Source organism: Callospermophilus lateralis, chromosome 6, assembly GCF_048772815.1.
Source record: "Callospermophilus lateralis isolate mCalLat2 chromosome 6, mCalLat2.hap1, whole genome shotgun sequence".
Taxonomy (NCBI): domain Eukaryota; kingdom Metazoa; phylum Chordata; class Mammalia; order Rodentia; family Sciuridae; genus Callospermophilus; species Callospermophilus lateralis.
In genome coordinates this window covers 96,251,171-96,272,031 of record NC_135310.1, presented here as the reverse complement: position 1 = coordinate 96,272,031, position 20,861 = coordinate 96,251,171, and the positions used below count along the sequence as shown (strand labels likewise).

At 35.9% G+C, this 20,861-nt stretch overlaps 1 long non-coding RNA gene across 1 annotated transcript; it reads left to right on the top strand.

The window, feature by feature from the left end:
- The first annotated feature begins 482 nt into the window (after positions 1–482).
- On the top strand, positions 483–12,832 carry LOC143401287 (uncharacterized). The gene is made up of 2 exons (XR_013091628.2): positions 483–739; positions 11,236–12,832. It is a non-coding gene; the product is annotated as an uncharacterized LOC143401287 (long non-coding RNA).
- Positions 12,833–20,861: the final 8,029 nt, after the last annotated feature.

The window sequence follows — 20,861 nt, the reverse complement described above, 5'->3', positions numbered from 1 at the left end:
CTCACTGTACTTCACAGAACATGCATAGAACATCCACCAACAAAAGTTTTTGAGTGAATAAATGACCTAATGAATAGTCATCTACTATTATATGAGTCATTCCTTTCTTCTCTACTATATTGTAGATACATCAAATACTTTTAAAATTCAAACAATACAAACATGCGTAATATAGTGTCTACAGTGTTATAAAAATGTTTTTCTTTTCATCTTAATCTGCATAGCATTTCCCATCCATTAGCTATTTAAGTTTCAGTGCCAACTCTGAAGAACCATTTCCATTTTAACCAAGGAAAATGAGGCTCTGGGAATTTTAGAAACCTTAGTTATGGTACATAATGAGACAATAATATTCTTGGAATCTGACAAGGGCTCTTTTCACAGACGTTGCATGGTCTCTCAGGAAGTTAGTGCTGAGACAGTGATGATGACATTGATGAGCTCACCTGACAGACTGCTCTTTTTCCTCTGCAGAGACTCGCTTTAACACAAGGAAGAACCTAAAAAGAGTGACTCACAATTCCCAGCAGCAGTGCCAGTTCATGTGCTGAAATTCTGACCACAGGGTAATGATCGGGCTTGGGAGTCATATTTCTGCTGGATTTAGAAAAGCATCTAAGAGTTCATAAAAGAAACCCAGTGGGTTGTGGATAGTACAGCAGCTCTTGGAGGATCCTATTCACCCTTTCTCCCCAGCCAGGAGCATGGCTCCGGGAGGAGGAAGGAAGGCATCAGAGAGGTGAGTGTGGCTTCCCCACTTCCCCCTTCTTCCCCTTCTAAAGCTGCAGAGTGGATGCTGGGTGACCCAGTCCTGTACATTGGTTCATAAAGCCCAGTGAACCACAGAAATTCTTACTGACTCACAAAATTCAAACACGTTAGTGACACAGAAGGTCATACTGCAGAAAACTTAAGGACAGTAAACATTTTCTGCTCCCTTCAAGTTGTTTGACAAATAGGATTAATATATACCTTTGATGGCACTTTCCCTGGAGGATTGGCAATGAAGAACAGGTCTCATGAATATTTGTTAATAGGTTCACAAACCCTTCATATTATTTAGACAAGTATCCAAGGTCTCTGGGGTTTCAAGAAACAATAATTAATCTCTTCTTTCATAACATTTAATATTTGAAATAGTCTGATTGCAAGATAAATGATAGAGCAAAAAATCAAGCTTCTTAAATCTTCATTTCCTACGTCAAATAAATATCTCTCAAACTTTTAAGCAAAAGTATTGGCCAGATTGATTGGCTCCTGTCACTATTAACCCTCTTTCCCTCCTAGCCTCTCCGGCCGCTTTTCCTAACAATCCTGGCTTCCCTCTCTCTTCTAATTTTCTGCCCTATCTTCCCTCTATGAAGAAGCAATGTAACCTTTTAAGAAATTGCTTTGTCTGCCAACCCTTCTCTACAGTCTAGTTTTAGTAGCCAACCATGTTTGCATAAAAGTTAGGAAATTAAAAATTTTATGAACCTAAAGCGGAGGAGAGAGCTATGTATTTTATGGTAGTCCATTGTTTCTGGGTTCACCCTATCAACAGATAGTGAGATTCAGTTATTCTGAGTAATCCTTCGTTCACCCACATGCTATGTTCATAAAATATGAGCTTAAGAGGCAGGAACTCAGAAGATTAAAAATTATAAATTTAGCGTAAAAATATGTCGGCAGTTACCATAAGTTATTATTTTCACTATTAGACAAATAGGATATTTTGCCATTATAAATGATTATGTAATTTGGTTCTTCACCATTATTTAGATACCTTTCTAGGACTCAGAGCAATATTTCATTTTCTGACAAAAAGAAAATTAGAATCATGAAGATTAACTGTTGCTCAAGATAGGGCAAGGATAATAACAGTATGGATTCCTGAAAATGAGCAGATAAAAAATCAATCCGAACAAACTGGCAGAAGGAAGTAAAATTGGAACCATACAAAATGATGTAACGATGAAATGCGATCATTAAAACAGCCATGAGGTTAATTACTTAGCACTCTTTTCATCCACTGGAGTCAGCAGATTATCCCAAGGTGAATAAAAGGTGTAGGTGTAACTTTGTAAGAGGAGAGCTGTGGGACACAGCTACAGACAAAGCCAGCCTGAGAAAAAGGCATGAAGGTTGAATCCCCCCAAAATCTGTAGTTTAAATGGATGGGCCAAGAAGATACTGCAGGTTACCTTGAAGGATGATTTTCCAACACAAATGGCTGCCTGGTACAGCTACACAGGTGGCTCATGGCAACACCTCAAACAGGTGCCATTCATATAGACCACCATGTAAAAGGAGACCTCTGTATCTTTAAAACATGGGGACCTTCTGTGCTATACCACAGGATCCATAGAATAAGAAAAAACAGAGTATAAAATTGCATAGAAAGATGATAAAGTCTTTATTTCCCAAATGAAATATGTATATAGAAAAATAACCAGAATGAATCATATAAAATTAAAATTTCTGAAAGTATGCATGAATCCACTTTTTCTTATTGCTAGTCTTCTATACTTTCATATTGAATGAATTAGCAGCTTTTAAATAAATCAACATTAGTAGCCTAAAACATCCAAATTGATATTTACTGATAGCTTCAATATTTAAAAGAATCAAAGATTTAATGATTAGAATAGTTTGTATACACAGCGTATCTCTTAGAAATATGAGCACTATTTTTCTATATTTCTTTTCATTTTAGCCTCGTTTTGCATTTTTATCTATTCAATGAAATATAAGGATTTGCTTTTCTTTCAAACTCTTATTTTATTGTAAGCATTACTAGAGTGCTTCTATACTGGAAGCCCAAAGATAAGTTAGGATTCAAGTGCACTTGCCTCAGGCTCCAAGGTTCTCTATATTACTTGCCTCTAGGACTGGCTTCCCTCTACACCTCAGACACCTGTGAGCAACAACTGTGGTCATGTGTTTCCTGGTTCACAGCCCTCAGGGGAGGAGGCTGTCCACCATTAAACTAATCACATGCAAGAGGTGGGGCAGGGCTTAATCACTGGGAAATGTGTAGAATTATGGGCAAATACAGATTTTGTGAGATCTAGAATTTATATAATCTAGTTCTCTTTTCAAAACAACTTTTAAATTACAAAAGAAAACACTTGTTTAGAATGAAAACACACAATTATATATTTTTAAAATTCGGAATTCCTATATAGAGATGACAAAATCCAGAAAGAAAAAAAGAACATTGTATTGTTATTAAGTTTCTGTCACATTGCTATTATACTTTCATCTTCACATTTTTCTGGCTATGTGATTTTTGATTGTCTCTTCATATGACAATTTTTGTCAAAGTTAATAAAAAAATAGAAATAAAATTAAGTATTTCCTATAGCATATGTAATAAAAAAAATTTTTAAATTTTCCTTTAGTCTCATAATTTTTTTTTTTTTTTTGTATTTAGGATTGAACCCAGGGGCATTTAACCACTGAGTCATACCACCTGTCCTTTTTATTTATTTTGAGACAGGTTCTTGCTAAGTGTTTAGGGCCTCGATAAGTTGTTGAAGCTGGCTTTGAACTTGTGATTCTCCTGCCTCAGCCTCCCAAGCCGCTGTGATTACAGGTGTGCAAAACCGCATCCTGCTGGTATCATAATTTGATGTTAGTGAAGCATACAAATTTTCAGGGATATTGTCAAATTTGGGAAAACTTCATCAAGTTCTTTTTATATACATGGCTATCAGATTTTCCACAATCTAGCTTCTGTATCCTTCTCTCTCAAATTTTTAATCTCTTCCACACACTACCTGCACAGGGAACACAGAACCTGCTCCTGTCTCCATACATGCCATACACAGGTCAGCATGGCATGGTAGATGGTAGGACTATCTCTGGAAGTCATTTCTTTACCAAGGCACTTAACTGAACATGTACACATGTAATAACTAACCAAATAAATAACTCCCAATAAACCCAAAGAAAAATATATTTCATATTCACCATCTCTTTAATTGGATTTCAAAAATGCCCTAGGCCAATGTCTGCCCCTGCCCCCAAGTGAAGGGTAAGAATGAGGGAGGGGAAGCTGAAGAATAAAAATAATCAGTCCTAACTGATTAGAGTTAAATATTTCATTGTTATGAGTTTTACAAAAATATAACCATATTCAATCTGTGTCCAAGTCCAATAGATTGAAGTCTATTTGGAAACAAGCTATCAAAAAATATTATTTGAAAAAAATAAGATAGTAAAGAATAGATATTTTGTTATAATTATCAAGTTATATCTACTTATTAGTTGATTAATAATTTATATATTACATTCCTGAGACAACCCTACATTCTATGTAATAGGAAAGGTAGGTGTATTCACAAAAATATGCCACTAAACTCTGAATTCCTAATCTGAGAGAGGCATCAAAATCTAAACACATTTATTTTCTGCTTTAAAAGAATTAATAGATTTAAAGAAAACAACAAAACATAAATCTTAGCATCAGTAACATCTTAATTTTGTAATATGCACAATTACATGAAAATAAAAGATAGTATACAATTATTTGAAATACAGTTTGCTTGGGAATTCATACTGAAATTGTTCAAGGAATAGTGCTTACCAAACTATAATATGCATTGCTTCATCTTGGAAACATCTGTTGTGTGGTTGATGGACTAAAGCACATGATGATTAAATTGACAGATAATAGCAATTGGAATAAGTGTTCCTTACTTTTGAAGGACAGGATTAGAATTTTAAATGACCTTGTGAAGCTGGAATAGGAATCATATAAACAGATTGATAAGCAATTGTATTAAGAAATGTGTCAGGACATAAACCTGGGTTTGTTGGTTTGTTTGTTTTTAACTATAGAAATAAAATATAGTGAATTCTTGAGCAAGCATTAAGCATTTTTTTTAAATGCAGAAATCACAGTCCAGCTTCCAACTGGCATGGTGGCACACGCCTGTAATCCCAGCAGCTGGAGAGGCTGAGACAGGAGGATCCCAAGTTCAAAGCCAGCCTCAGAACTTAGCAAGGCACTAAGCAATTCAGTGAGACTCTGTCTCTAAATAAAATGCAAAATGGGTCTGGGGATGTGGCTCAGTGGTTGATTTGCCTCAAGTTCAATCCCCAGTACGAAAAAAAAAAAATCACAGTACAGGACTGGAGTTGTGGCTCAGTGGTAGAGTGCTCACCTTGCATTCGATCCACAGCACCATATAAAAATAAAGGTATTGTGTCCAATTACAATTTAAAAATAAATATTCAAGAGAAAAAAAGAAATCACAGTCCATAACAAATTGAATACATATCAGTAAGTATAGTAACTATGGAAAAAGTCTCACTTTGGAGTAGGTTTACCAACAGTGTAATTGGAACAAAAAATATATGTTCCCACCACATGTAGTACCACAAGCAGTCTTTCCCAAATCCAGGTTAACTCTAAGTTGGGGTGGCTTTCTGAGGGAATTTGACAGCAGAGCTTCTACATGATAGATCTCCACTGCATGGAAAGAATAACACAGAGGCCTTTACTACACAAATATACTCACATTCCTAAAATAGGGGGTTCAATGCAAACAGCACTTATACAACATTTATACATCGCATTGAACCAAGTACTTTAGGCAATAAGATATAGAAAACATGGTCCCTGTGGACAAAGGACAATTTGCAAGTATTAAAAAATATATTTTTACATTTTTTTTCCTTTATTAAACAGTGAATAAAATTCACTTATTCCATAACTAAAATTTAGTGCCATTGGTCAATTGTATATGTGTCATTATGATTTCTTAAAGGGTGATATTGTGAGGTAAACTGAATGTTAATACAAATAAATATGAAAATATTTACAAAAATAAGTATACCTAGAGCAACATCAGGAACAGTAACTTTGATGAGTTCATCATCAGGATTGTGCTGCACACATATCAAAAGATCAGAAAGCTGACAGCCTTCCAGAACATTACGGCTAGTTAAAATCAATAGGTATGTTTATTTTTGGCACAAGTCATTTTATCACTCTGCTTTCCTGGTATTTGAGAACCAGTCACAAAGGCTTAAGGTATTTCTCATTAATTTTGCCGAGAGAATGGATTATATAAAAAGATTGGATTAGAATAGTGATATTAGAAAACATCTAAACCCAGGAACCCCATGGGAAACAAATCACCATTTATATTTTATCCACATGATTTATCCAGTTTTAAAGATGATCTATGAATGATTTTTGTTTGCCCACTACACTATTTGTGTTAACTATTTTAACCTCAAGGATAAGATGTGCTCTAAAAGAATTGCTTACTCTATAGACAATAAGTATCCCTATAAGAAAACGCAAACTTAATTATTATTTATTTTAAAAGATGTCATCATATCAATAATATAAATAATAATAAATATATAACTTTTTAATACCGTTGGTTCTCCATATCACAGGGTTCTATATCCATGGATTCAACTAACATAGATAAAAAATATTTGTGGGGGAAACTGCATTTGTACTGAACATGTAATTATCTTGTCATTGTTCCATAAACACTACAGTATAATAGCTATTTACATAGTGTTCACATTATATTAAGTAATCTACAGAGGGTCTAAAGTACACAGGAGGATAGGTGCATGTTATATAAAAGTATTACATAATTTTATACAAAAGAATTGAACATTGCAGATTCTGAGGGGTGTCCTGGAACCAATCCCCCACAGATATCAAAGAATGTCTACAAAATATCTGACAGTCTTAGCAGCATGGGACCTTTGTGTAACTTGAAGTTCCTCCAAGCTACTCCAGACTGAAAATTCTCCTCCAAATATGGCATACACACTCACGGGATTCTAGTTATTATGAAGTGCTTCTATCCCCCATCTCCTTTCCTGCTCGCCAATGGTTTTTTTTTTAAAGTGCTTTGAAACTAAGAAACTAGTGTCTTGTATTAACTGATTCCTGATAGTGCTTTCTGATCATTGAATTCTGTTTTTTGCTTAAAAAAAAAAAGTAACGATTGTTCAATCAGTTAAAAAAAAGTACTAATAATAAAGAATTAAATTCTCAAAGCAAAAGCTCTGTGACTATTAATTCTTAGGATTGGCATTTCAATTGGAATTTTTTAACAAATTGTATTTCTATATAGTTATAAAAGGTAACATATCAAATGAGCTACATAAAGTACCTTTGGGAGAGGAGAGAATGGGAGTAGGGATTAGAAATTAAGATAAAAAGTATTTTTAAAATAAATCTAAAATGAGTGGTGTTTTCATGCACTAATGATAACATGGAATGAATTAAGCAGAATAGTGTTCTCAATCATTCTAAAGTGAAATAGTATTCAAAGGGGACAGGGCAGTATATTCTTAGCAAGGGAAAAAATTCACCTAACAGTGCTTTTCAATTTTTCACTATAGTAGTGGTTCTCACAATGTGGTTCCTGTAACGGCAGCATCAGTATCTGCTGTGAACTTGTTAGAAATGCAAATTATCTTGCCCCCATCTCAGACTTCATGAACCAGAAACTCTGGGGTGAATCCCAGTAATGCTGTTTTAGCAAACCTTCCATGTATTTCTAGTGCATAATAAGGTTAGAATATTAGGAGCTTTTTTAACTCCCAAAGTCTAGGCTCAGGACCAGAACAATTAAATCAGAATCTCCTATAATGGGTCTTGACGTGAATATATTTTGTTTTGGGTACTGGGGATTGAACACAGGGTGCCCTACCAGTGAGCTACATCCCAGCTCTTTTTGTTTCAAGGCAGGGTCTCAGTAAACTACAGAGGCTGCCTTGAACTTGAACTTGCAATCCTCCCACCCCTCCCTCCGGAGTAGCTGGGATTGCAGGTGTGCACCAACCTTGCAGGCTGCATCAAGGTGGTTTTCAAAGCTCCCCAGATAGAGAACCACTGCCTTTCTTCACTCCCAGAGGAAAGAATCAGCTTCCTTCCTCCCAAAGCAACCCTCCTTCAACAGAATTAGTTGAACCCTGCATAAATTTGTTACTTGCTTTCCCACAAAAAAAAAAAAAAAAAAAGGGAGGTAGAAGTGTGAAAACCACAGGTGAACACAATCGTCAGAGTTGATTAATTCTACTTTATACCCTTGTCAGTAGATCAGAACTCTGAGGAAACAGGGATCCTTAAGCTTCATTTTTGTTAGTGTGAAAGGGGAAGGGGAAGATGACCATCCCAACTCTAGGACACTGTGAGGTCACCTTGACAGACAATCTGGAGAAAGGGCCATAGCTGTAGTAAAGAAGCTGGTGGGAAAGTCCTACTATGAGAACAGAGGCAGGCCTGGATAGGGGGCTAAAAAGAAAAAAAAAAAAAGAAGAAATGATGTCACACATAAACTTGACTTGCATTAGAGTTTACCCCAAGCTAAACTTATTCAGCCAAATGGAGATTAGTTAGACAGAAAGATAAATTATCTCTGAAATTATTTTGCAAAATAGTGGGGAAACATTTTAAAATCTGCTGACATTAAATGAACATGCAAATTTTCAGGCCCTTATCTCAGCAACAGTTGTGCCTAATCATTACCATTAAAGGTTCTTTGAAATATGAGCTGGGGTGTTTACCATTGGGAATGACTTGTTGCTCAGAGGCAGTGTTTCTCAGGTTTCTTGTTGGGAGGGAGCATCAGAGAGAGAAATTTTGAACTGCTCTATGAATTTCTCTAGCTCTAATAAATTATAAGAAATTGTAATAAAAGTTGATTGAATATTGTTAAAGGGATTTCTTGACTTCATAGAAATGAACACACATGCAAAAACAACTGGATAATTTGCCATTAAATTATAAAAGATAAATGTTAGATATGCTATATCAAAATGTAATAGAAATTAGATGTCACTTTCAATTAAAGAGAGTGATGAATTTATGTGTGTCAGTATTAAAGCTATAGTATTGTATAAACAATAAATAACAGGATTTTGGAGTTTAGCCCATATAAAATACAGAAGATATGGGGTGGGGGGAGGCAGAACAGTTGGGAGGGTTTCAACAGTGTCATTTGGAGGTGGGGGTTGGGGGTAGTGCTGGGGATTGAACCCAGGGCCTTGTGCATGTGAGGCAAGTACTCTACCACCTAAACTATATCCCCAGTCTAGTAATTTCTTATTTTTAAGGTAGCATCAAAATTGTTTTAATGTGTGCCTACAATAATATTTTGAAAACTTTGCCCAAAATCATTGGGAGATTTGTTAAAATACAGATTACTAGACCCCACCCCAGAGTTCTTAGTTCAGATCTCTGAAGTACAGACTGATTTTGCTGCTGCTTCTTCTTTTTCTTCTTCTTCTTTATTTTTATTTATTTATTTTTTTGATACTTGGAATTAAACCCTGAGCATTATGTATGCTTGGCAAGTGCTCTACCACTAAGCAACATCTCCAGCCTGATTTTGAATTTCTAACAACATCTCTGGTGAAGCTGATGCTACTGTTGTGGGAACCACACTTTGAAAAGCACTGATTTAGAATACTGAGAAATTCTAACATGTAGAATTTGTTTAAAAACCACATAATACATAAGATTTAAAAAGAAAAAGAGTAATTCAATAAATATACCTGACCTTCAAGCTGAGTTGAAGAATTGAATATTACAATGCAGTTGAGATTCCCTGTATTGCCTTTCAGGATTCCACTTCTCTTCCAAACTCAATCAAGATAATGATTAGCCTTCACGTTTAATCATTACTTTCTATGGTTTGCAAAAGTACTGCAAATCAGCAAGAAACAAGAAATGTATAAGAAGATAGTCAAAGGATATGAATAGGCAATTTTCGGAAGAAATCCTAAAGGTCAGCAAATACATCTAAAGGCATGTTCAAACTCATTTTAGAATGACAAGGATATAAGTTTTAATAGACTATGAAATAATACTTAATTTGATTCAATGGGAAAATACCAGGAAACTGGATAATACTAAATGTGGGAAGACCCCAGAAACGCCCATGCCTGTTAGTGGAAGGAAACCAATGCAATCTTATGCAAAACAATCTAGAGTTTCCTGGTCAAATTAATGTAGCTATATACTATGCCCTGTGATTTAGCTCCTAGAGGAGTAAATCTTCAAGAAATTTTACGTATTCTTGCCAGGTGTGGTGGCGCTCATCTGTAATTCCAGCAACTTGGGGGGCTGAGGTAGGAGGATCACAGTTCAAGGTCAGCCTCAGCAATTTAGTGAGACCATAAATACTTAGAGAGACCCCGTCTCAACATAAAATACAAAAAAGGACTAGGGTGGTGGCTCAGTGGTTAAGTGACCTTCAGTTCAATCCACTGTACCAAAAAAAAAAAAAAAAGAAAGAAAGAAATGTCACATATCCAAAAGGAGGAGACTGACTAGATGGAAATGATGGAAGTCTGAGGCAATCTTGTGTCCATGATTGGGGAGTGGATAAACAAAAGATGGTAGATGCATTTAGTCCTTGTACTACCTACCATCCAGCAGTTGGAAGAAGCAGGAAACTAGGTGTACCTAAAAATAGAGATGCATTTTAAAATCCAGTTCTTGTTTTTTTGTTTTTTGTTTTTAAAAAAGGATACAAGTTGGGCACAGGAGCACACATGCACACATCTGTAATCCTAGCTAGTTGGGAGGATAAAACAGGAATATCACAAGTTTGAGGTCAGCCTGGGCAACTTAGCAATGCCCTATCTCAAATAAATAAATAGGACTGGGCATGTCACTCAATGGTAGAGCACTCCTGGGTTCAATCTCCAGTACCCCAAACAAGAAGATACAAAATAAGCTTTCTATCTATGTAAATTATATATATACAAAACAAGGATGTATATCAAACATACTAGATTTGTTATGGGGGAAAGGGAGTTTTGAAATAGGAAATAGAAATAAAAGAGAATAAAAAAGAAATTTTAAAAAAGATGAGTCATGTGCCACAGACTAAAGAGTGTAATCAAAGCCAACCTAAATTCCATATATTTAAAATCTGTGTGGCATCCTAGAAATCAGCCAACAACCAAAGTAGATCTCCTTACATTGTTTGTTCCCTTAATACCTCCCTCAACTCCCTCCTATCCCAATTCCCTAGGCTTCTAGCTAGTGATGGATTTTCTTCTGACAATTTTTGCAAAGGCAGAGGTTCTCACAGCATCCTGTGCCTTGGTATGCTTGTTGAACAATAAAGGTCTGAAGGTAACTAGCCATTTAAATTATAATTTGGTAGGGTCAGGGTGGAGCCTGATTAGTTATATTTTAAACAAGTTCCCCAGGTACTAATCAAAGAACTAATCTGTGCTCCACTCCTACTTTCCCAGCACAGCACATGAGATTTCCTAAAGAGAAAAAAAAAAATCAAGATGAAAAGGAATCCAGCACTAAAAATGGAATCTAAATATTAGGATTAATGTTTCCAACCTCCTCACACTCACATGTCAGCTGAAGATCGCACCTTATACTTCATGGAGCAACTAGAAGCAATCAGAAGGATGGACTCCTATTGTCCCCATCAAATTCCATCAGACAAGTTGTATTTTCCAATTACTCAGAAATCTCACCACTCCCTTCCTGCTACTTTGAAATCTCACCACTCCTTACTGAAAGCCAATCTCTCTTATCCTCTCAAGGGCTTCACCCCTGCAATTACCTCTTTTGCATCATCGGATTTTCCCTTTGTACTATGTCTTTTCCATCAGCTTAAAACTATTCTCCAGTGTCTCCTGTTGTTTTTCTTCTTTTATTTTTTCCAATAGTAGTGAAAAGCACATTAAATTTTGACATTAAATTTTCTCTCATGTTTTAAAAATCTCTCCAATGAACTAAGAAACTACTGAAGATGACTACAGAATCTTCCCTTTTCAAAGCACAGTAAAACTCTTCAAAAAAGAGTCCAGCTTGTCCATACTTTCTCTTCCTGGGCTTTCTCCTTTCACCCACAGACTTGATGATCTGACCTTATTCCTCAACTTCTGGCCTCAACTTCTCCATAGGACATTCCATGACTGACCATTCTCTTCTTGAGTCACCTGATTATTATCTTGGTTTTCAGCACCCCCATACTCTGCTAGTTTGGCTTCTTCCTTCGTGGATTGTCCTGTTCCATCTTCTCTGTTGAACTCTAAATATTAAAACATCTAAATCCAGTCTTCTCCACAAAATCTACATCCCCTTAATTGCTTTATATACAAAATATATCCCCCAATTAACTGCTTCTCACCACCTAAGCCCCTTCCAATTACTTGCTTAATCTGAACTGTGACCACATCTCTCCTGAGCTACCCCTTACAAACCTTTCTCCATACAATAATCAAAAACATTCTTTTATTTTTATTTTTTTGTACTTTCAGACTTAGAAATTTAGAATATTCTAATGAGCCCCATCACATTACAACATTAATCAACATAGCTGTTCTCATTTCAACAACATTCCCCTTCTCTACATTACCCTGGCTAGATTATTGCTTTAACATTATTTCATCCACTTATTAGAATGTTCTTCTCTTCTGAAAATACAAACCAGTCGTGTGTTGGGCAAGTGATACTATTTGCCCCGGACTGTCCTAATTTTAAAACTGAAAGTCCCACATGTAAGGAAACCCCTCAGTTCCAGTCATTTTTTGACCATTCAAGTGTCCACTTAAATGAAACTTCCTTAGGGGGATCATCCCTGAAAAAACATTTTTTTTTTCAATCATTTCATACTGTATGTTTCCCTCCTGACATGTATCATAAGTTGGAACTGTCATGTTGAGGTACTTGGGTTCTTGTTTATTGTGTAATCCTCCCACAAAAATATGAACTCTATGAAACGGGATCTCATCTAACTCATTCACCAGTTTGTCTCACACCATGAATAGTGCCTGATGAAAATAATAGTTGTCCATTGAATAAATGCATCTACATATTCAAAATACTGATCTTGTGTGTGTGTGGTTCTGGGGATTGAACCAGGGCTTTGTGCATGAGAGGCACACACTCCACCAACTGAGCTATATCTCCAGCCTGAAAATACTGATCTTGACAATGGAACTTGAAAAAGGATATAGTCACAGGAACCATTTACTGTGTCCATTCACCCAATTAGTCCCTCAGTAAAGAGCCCCAGTCTTGGGAAACAAACCCTAATCTTTACTAAGAAACCTAAGCCAAGTAATTTAATGCCCCCATCTATAAAATTAAATTAATAATAGCACTCTCCTGTCTATCTACCTCTATCTTTAATCTATCTGCCTCTCTACCCCACTCACAATGTTCTAGGCAATAGGATTGTTTCAGATCCTCAAACAAGATAGATTTCATTTCACTCTTTGTGGTCTATTTGTATACAAAGACATTAGCACTACCTTATCATCCTATTTTTTAAGAGGTGCTTATAAACTCTTACAGAGAAATATAGTAGTCCAGATTTTAATGAAATTCTGAATTTTATCTCTCCAGTTTCTTCCTTTTGCTGTAATTCGTCCCCCTATGTTCCACCTAAGAACCTCCATTTCTCCAAGAACCTATATGTGAAGATTTTCACACAGTCCTTTAGGCAACTGTCCCAGAAAGCTTTATTGCAAAGCTTTTTTTAAGTTTTTATTAAAAAGCTTTTTTTTAAGTTTTCTAAAGCACTCTTTAACATAATTTACAGAAAAGTTGCAAGAAAAATACAAACAATTTACATACACTCGTCACCCAGATTCTTGCCACATTGGTTTCATCACCTTCTATGTTTACATGCATTTTATTTCATTCTTTTCTTGTTGCAAGTAATTTGTAGACATAATACCCTTAACCCTTTAGTATCCTAAATCTCCAGAGTACTAAAAACAAGGATGAGAATTTTTTTTTAATACATACTGTAGTGAAATTATAAAAATCAGAAAATTAACATTGGTTCAACACTCTTAGCTAATGCATAGTCAGTTGAGTTCTTTCAATTGTCCAAGTAATGTACAGTTTAGCGAAAGAAAATTCTGGGTCACAGATAGGACTGAATTGTCATATTGTGTTTTCTTTCATCTCAATGGTGGTTTAGTCATTGTCATCTGATACCTTAATATTTCTGATTAGAAGAAGCTAATTATTCTTAGGATGTCCCAGTTTGTTTTTCTAATTTTTCCTCATAATTATATTCAAGTTGTCCATATTTGCCAAGAATATCTCCGAAGTGATGTTATTTTCTTCTTCATGCAATCTATCAGAAGACATTAGATATTAGTTTCTCCCACTGGCACTGGCTTTGGTGACTTTGTTAAGAAAGAGATTACCAGATTTCCATTAAAATAACTGCTTTTCCCTGTGCAATTAATAAGTGTCTCTGGCAGAATTCTTAAAGATTATATAAGTACCTTATTATAAGCTGTGTGTGGTTGTGCATGCCTGCCATCCCAGCCACTCAGGAGGCTGAGGTAGGATGATCACAAGTTCAAGTATAGCCTCCGAAACCCTGTCTCAAAATTAAAAAGCTCTTTGCTCTTTGGCAAAGCGTCCCTGGGCTCAATCCCTAGCACTAAAAATACATAAATAAGTAAATAAATACCATATTCCATATCAAATTTTCACCAACTAATTGTGGGACCTTTCCCATATTTTTTTTTCTTGAATTGTTACTATGATAGTTGCCAAATGGTGGTTTGCCAATTACCATTTCTTCAACATGTACATTCTGCTGGACAGAGGGGCTTTTCCATATCCTATAAGGAAAGAGTCATGGATCCTCACTTGATTCATTGGGTTGGAATCTGTTAGTATCTTTAATTATTTTGATGCCCAAATTGTCTCTTATTTAGGGCAATGGAAGCCCCTTCAAGTGAGGTCCTGTATCCTGAATCTACAAAAGTAGAAAGTTTTAGGCCAATAACCCCAATCAATAGAGACGCCAAAACCTTCAATAAAATGCTAATGAACTAAATTCAGCAGCTCAAGAAAAGGATCATGCAGCATGATCAAGCAGGATTTATCCCAGGGATACAAGAATGACTTAGCATACATAAATCATAAATCACTGTATTGATGGAAGGAAAGATAAAACCATATAATTATCTCATTAGATACAGAAAAAAAATTGACAAAATTCAACATACTTTCATTATCAAATTCTCAACCAAGTAGGTATAGAAGGAAAGTGCCTCAATGTAACAAATGACATATCTGAGAAGCCCACAGATAATCTCTTACTCCATGGTGAAAATTTTAAAGTAATCTTAAGATCAGGAACAAAAGCACCTACCCTCAACGTTGTACTAGAACTCCTAGCCAGAAAAATTAGGCAAGAAAAAGAAATAAAAGGCATCCAAATTGGAAAAGAAGAAGTTAAATACTCTCTTTCTTGCAGATGACATGATCTTGTATCTAGAAAACCCTAAAGACCTACACCAAAAACTATTAGAATTAATAAATGAACTCAGTATAGTTGCAATATACAAAATCAACATATAAAAATCAGTAGCATTTCTATGCACTAACAATTATTTGAAAAATAATTTAAGAAAACAATTCCATTTAGAATAGCTATTAAAAAAGTAAAACAATTGTGAATAATTTAACTAAGATGGTGAAAAGGCCTAAACACTGAAAACTATTAAATGGTGATGAGGGCTGGGGATATAGTTCAGCTGGTAGAGTGCTTGCCTTGCATGCACAAGGCTCTGGATTCAATCCTCAGCACCACAAGGAAAAAAAAGATGATGAAAAAAATTGGAGAAGATAAAAATTAATAGAAAGATATCCTGTATCCATGGACTGGAGTAATTTATATTGTTAAAATGTCGGTACTGTCCAAAGCAATCTAAAAATTCAACACAAACCTTATCAAAATTCCCAAGACATTTTCCACAGAAATAGAAAGTCTTGAAATTCATATGAAAGCATAAAAGATTCCAAATAGCAAAAGCTGTCTTGAGTAAAAACAAAGTTGTAGGCATCATACTACTTGACTTCAAAATACACTAAAAAGGTACAACCATCAAAATATTATGGTACTAACATAAAAACAGGAACACAGACCAAAGAAACAGGATAGAGAGCCCAGAAATAAATCCACACAATTATGGTAGATAACTGATATTCCACAAAGGTTCCAAGAACACACCATAGGGAAAGGACAGTCTTCCTTAAAAGGTGCTTGGAAATTGGATATCCACAAGCAGAAGATTGAAAGTAGATCTTGTTTGATACCATACACAAAAATCAACTCAAAATTAATTAAAAATTTAAGACTTGAAACTGTAAAACTACCAGAAGCAAAAGCTATCAGGGAAAAACTCCATGACATGTCTGGGCAAAGATTTGGGGGTATGAACCCCATAATACAGGCATCCAAGACAAAAAATAGAAAAATGGGATTACCTCAAACAAAATCTTCTGCACAGCAAAAGAGATGATCAACAAAGTGAAGATACAATCTACAGAATCAGAAAAAAATATTTGTAAACCACACATTTAATAATGGATTAATATTCAAAATCCATAAGGAACAGCAACTCGATGGCAAGAAAACAACTGAATTTAAAAATCAGCAAAGGACCTAAATATACATCTTTCAAAATAAGACATACAAATGGCCAAGTATGTGAAAAAATATTCATCATTACATCAGGGGAATGAAAATTAAAACTCGAATGAAATACCACCTTACCTCTTTTACAATATCCACTATCAAAAAATAAGAAATATGGAGAAAAGGGAAACTTTTTACACCTTAGATGAGAATGTAAATGAGTACAGCTGTTATGAAAATCAGTATGGAGATTCCTCAGAAAACTAAAACTAGAACTATCATATGACTCAACAATCCCATTCCTGGGTATATATCCAATGGAATTGAAATTGTGATTTTAAAGAACTATCTTTATTCCAATGTTCATTAAAGTGCCACTGGTAATAGCCATGCAATCAACAGCTGAATGGATAAAGAAAATGTGATATACACACACACACACACACACACACACAAACACACAACATGGAATTCAGTCATAAAAAAGAAAGAAATGCTATCATTTGCAACTACATGTATAATTTGAAAGACATTCATTATGTTATGTGAAATTAAGCCACGTACAGAAAGACAAGTAGTGCACGATCTTATTTATATGTGCAATCTAAAAAAAAACTGAACTCACAGAAACAGAGTCAAGTAGTGATTGAGGAGGAGTAAAGAGGCAGATGGGAAGATGTTTGTTAAAAGAGTATGAAGTTTCAGTTAGGATGAATAAGTCCTGGAGATCTACTGTACAGCACGGTGACTATAGTTAATGATACTATATACTTGAAAATTGTGAAGAGATCAAATCTTTTTTTTTTTTTCTTTTTCTTTTTAACCCAGGGCTTCTTTACCACTGAGCCATATCCTCAGTTTTTGGGTTTGTTTGTTTGTTTGTTTGTTTGTTGAGATAGAATCTCGTTAAGTTGCTTTGGGTCTCTCTAAATCGCTGAGGCTGACTGGAATTTGCAATTCTCCTTTCTCAAGCTCCAAAGTTGATTGGATTACAGGCATGTGCCACCACACCCAGCTAAAGAGATCCGATCTTAAATGTTCTCTCTCACACACACACACAAAAAAAATGATAAGTATGTGGGGTGATAGGATGTTAATCAGCTTGATTGAATCTTTTCATAGTATATACACATATCAAGATATCACATAGTGCATTGTAAATCTATGCAAATTTTATTTGTCAGTGACACCTTGAACCTTAACGGAGTTGGGGAAAATTTTTTAAAGTTTAAATTTTTTTTAAATATTGTGTCCAACTACAACTAAAAAAAAAGTTCCCCATTTTTTTTTTAAATGGGGAACATTTTTTTTAGTTGTAGTTGGACACAATACCTTTATTTATTTATTTTTATGTGGTGCAGAGGATCGAACCCAGCACCTCAAACATGCTAGGCGAGCACTCTACCACTGAGTCATAACCCCAGCCCTAAAGTTTAAATTTTCATTGGCTTTGAAAGGTCTAAACAAAAATTGGATTCGCCAGATGCAGTAGCAACCACCTATATTCCCCAGTTATCCTAGAGGCTGAGGCAAAAGGATTGCTTGAGTCCAGAAGTTTTAAGTCCAGCCTAAGCAACATAGTGAGACCCTGTGTCTTTAAAAAATAAAATTAAATTAAAGTGGTAAAGTTGATTTGTATTTATACCCTCCCCCCAAAAAAAATGTACCCAAGAATGCTCCTTTCAAAGACACTGCTCTGAGCTAGAAATGGTGGCACCTGCCTGTAATCCCTGTGACTCAGGAGGCTGAGGCAGAAGGATCTCACGTTTGAAACCAGTCTATGCAACTTAGAAACTGTGTCAAAATAAAAAGTATAATGAATTTTTAAAAAGGATTAGGGGCCTGTCATCATGGTGCATGCCTGTAATCCCAGCAGCTGGGAAGACTGAGGAAAGAGGATCACAAGTTCAAAGCCAGCCTCAGCAATGGCGAGGTGCTAAGCAAATCAGTGAGACCCTGTTTCTAAATAAAATACAAAATAGTGTTGAGGATGTAGCCCATGAGTTCAATCCCTGGTACAAAAAAAAAAGAAAAAAGAAAAAAAAAAAGGACTGGGGATGTAACTCAGTGGTAGAGAGTCCCTGGATTCAATTCCTAGTACTGGGGAAAAAAACAAAAACAAAGAACAAAAAAAGACTGCTTTGGCTCTGCCTTACTCAGAGATGCTAAAATAAATCTTCAGAAAGTCCTTCAAAGAGTTTCAATCTAATGGGATTGATGACTGAGCCAAATTTCTTAAGCTAGAATATCCTCCAAATTTATCTCTTTGACTTCCTTCTTGCTCTTCCAAGACTCATTTAACAACTACACTTGTGACTGAAGGTTTCTTGTTTAACACTTTTCAAGGAAGGCTAGAGATGTAGCCCAGTGGCAAAGTGCTTGCCCAACATTTGTCAAGTCCTGAGTTTGAACCCCAGTACTGCAGGAAAAAAGTTCCCCATTTTCTCTAGATACTTTTTTTATATTCCCTAGTATAGAATATAAATTCATAGTCAAGGATTTGTCTATCCCTCCAGACATTCCATGTTTGTTTCCATCCTTTCTCCTGTAAAACCATTCTTTTCCCATAATTTACCTGTGAAGTCATAACTTCTTCATGTAAGTTCTCTTTGAATCCCAGATCTCAGGTACAGGCCCCTAATTCCCCCTACCACTTTCTTTCCTTTTTTTAAAAAATATCTTTATTTTTATTTGTTTATTTTTATGTGGTGCTGGAGACTGAACTCAGGGCCTCACACATGCAAGGCAAGTGCTCTAATACTGAGCTACAACCCCAGCCCCCTCTACCACTTTCTATTCCCCTTTCTAGAGCTTTTTCTGAATTACTATTATTCATTTATTTGTTCAACAACTATTTATAAATGTCAGCATTATAGTACTTAAAAAATGGAATCTGGGCCAGGTGTGGTGGCACAGTCCTATAATCCCAGTAACTGGAGAGGTTGAGGCAGGAGAAGCTTGAGCTCAAAGCCAGCCTCAGAAAAAGCAAAGTGCTAAGCAACTCAGTGAGACCCTGTGTTCAAATAAAATACAAAAAAGAAAGGGCTTAGGATGTAGCCCAGTGGTTAATCACCTCTGGGTTCAATCCCCGGTAACAAAAAAAAAAAAAAAAGAAGAAGAAAAAAATGGAATCTGGGAACAGATACCAAGCTCAGATCTCCAACTTACTTTGGTGCAACATAACTTTTCTGTATCTCAGTTCCCTCACCTCTAAAATGAAAAAAAAATTACAAGACCTACCTCAGAGTCGTCATAAGAAATAAATGAATTGACATATGGAAAGGACTGACTACGGTGCTTTCACACACTAAACAGAAGTTTAGAAGTATTTCCTACTAGCAGCCATTTTAGTGTATCCTCGTGCCACTAACCTATAGGACTCTCCCTTTCCTTGTCTCTCTCTTAACAGCAGCCCACAAGCTGCAAGGAGGCTTCAACCATATCTTGTCCTGTATTCCTGTCAATTTAGAATAGCCTGTAGCATATGGGAAAAGTTCAGAAAAGGTTTATTGAGTCAATATAAACAGAAACCTGAAAGGGGGAAAAAAAAAAAATATATATATATATATATATATATGTGTGTGTGTGTGTGTGTGTGTGTGTGTGTGTGTGTGTATCAGGATTTTTTTTAAAGGACAAAAATATGGCAAGATTTGAAGGCTTTAAGAAAAATGAACCTTTTAGTGCCAGGCCTGGTGGTGTGCCTGTAATCCCTGAGCCTCTGGAGGCTGAGGCAGGAGCATTGCCAGATTGAGTGCAGCCTCAGCAACTTAGCAAGACACTGTCTCAAAATTTTAAAAATAACAATAATAAAGAGCTGAGGATGGGGGCTGGGGATTGGCTCAAGCGGTAGCGCACTCGCCTGGCATGCGTGCGGCCCGGGTTCGATCCTCAGCACCACATACAAACAAAGATGTTGTGCCCGCCGAAAACTAAAAAAAAAACTTAAAAAAAAAAGAAAGAGCTGAGGATGTAACTCAGTGGTAGAGTATCCCAGTTCAATCCCTCCATACCCAAAAAAGCATTTTAAATCCAATCAGTGGAAGATAACCCACAGTGATAGCTTTTTGGATCTATACAATAGATTTTAAGAGAGTGTTTTGTGGACCCCTCCCTAGATTGCATTAACAGAGGTATGAAAAAAGATTTGATTAGTCTAGGCAAATCAAGTAGTGGAGAAGGGGCGTGCCCATTTCCCCTGGAGTATAAAAAGAGCTGAGAGAGGTGGGCAGCCCATTTTCAGAGCTGAGGTTGAAGCTGCCGGATCTGGAAACCTACCACAAGAGAGGACATCTTTACAGAGACAAGTGAGTAAATTACAAACTGATGTACTAGAGACCTCAAAGAGCTCAATAGGCCTTAGAAACTTAACTGGAGCTCTTTGGGTATTGGAGTCAGGAGTGCCCATATAGATGGAAGATTCGTTTTAAATGTTTCTATTGTGTTTAATTTTCTTTTTCT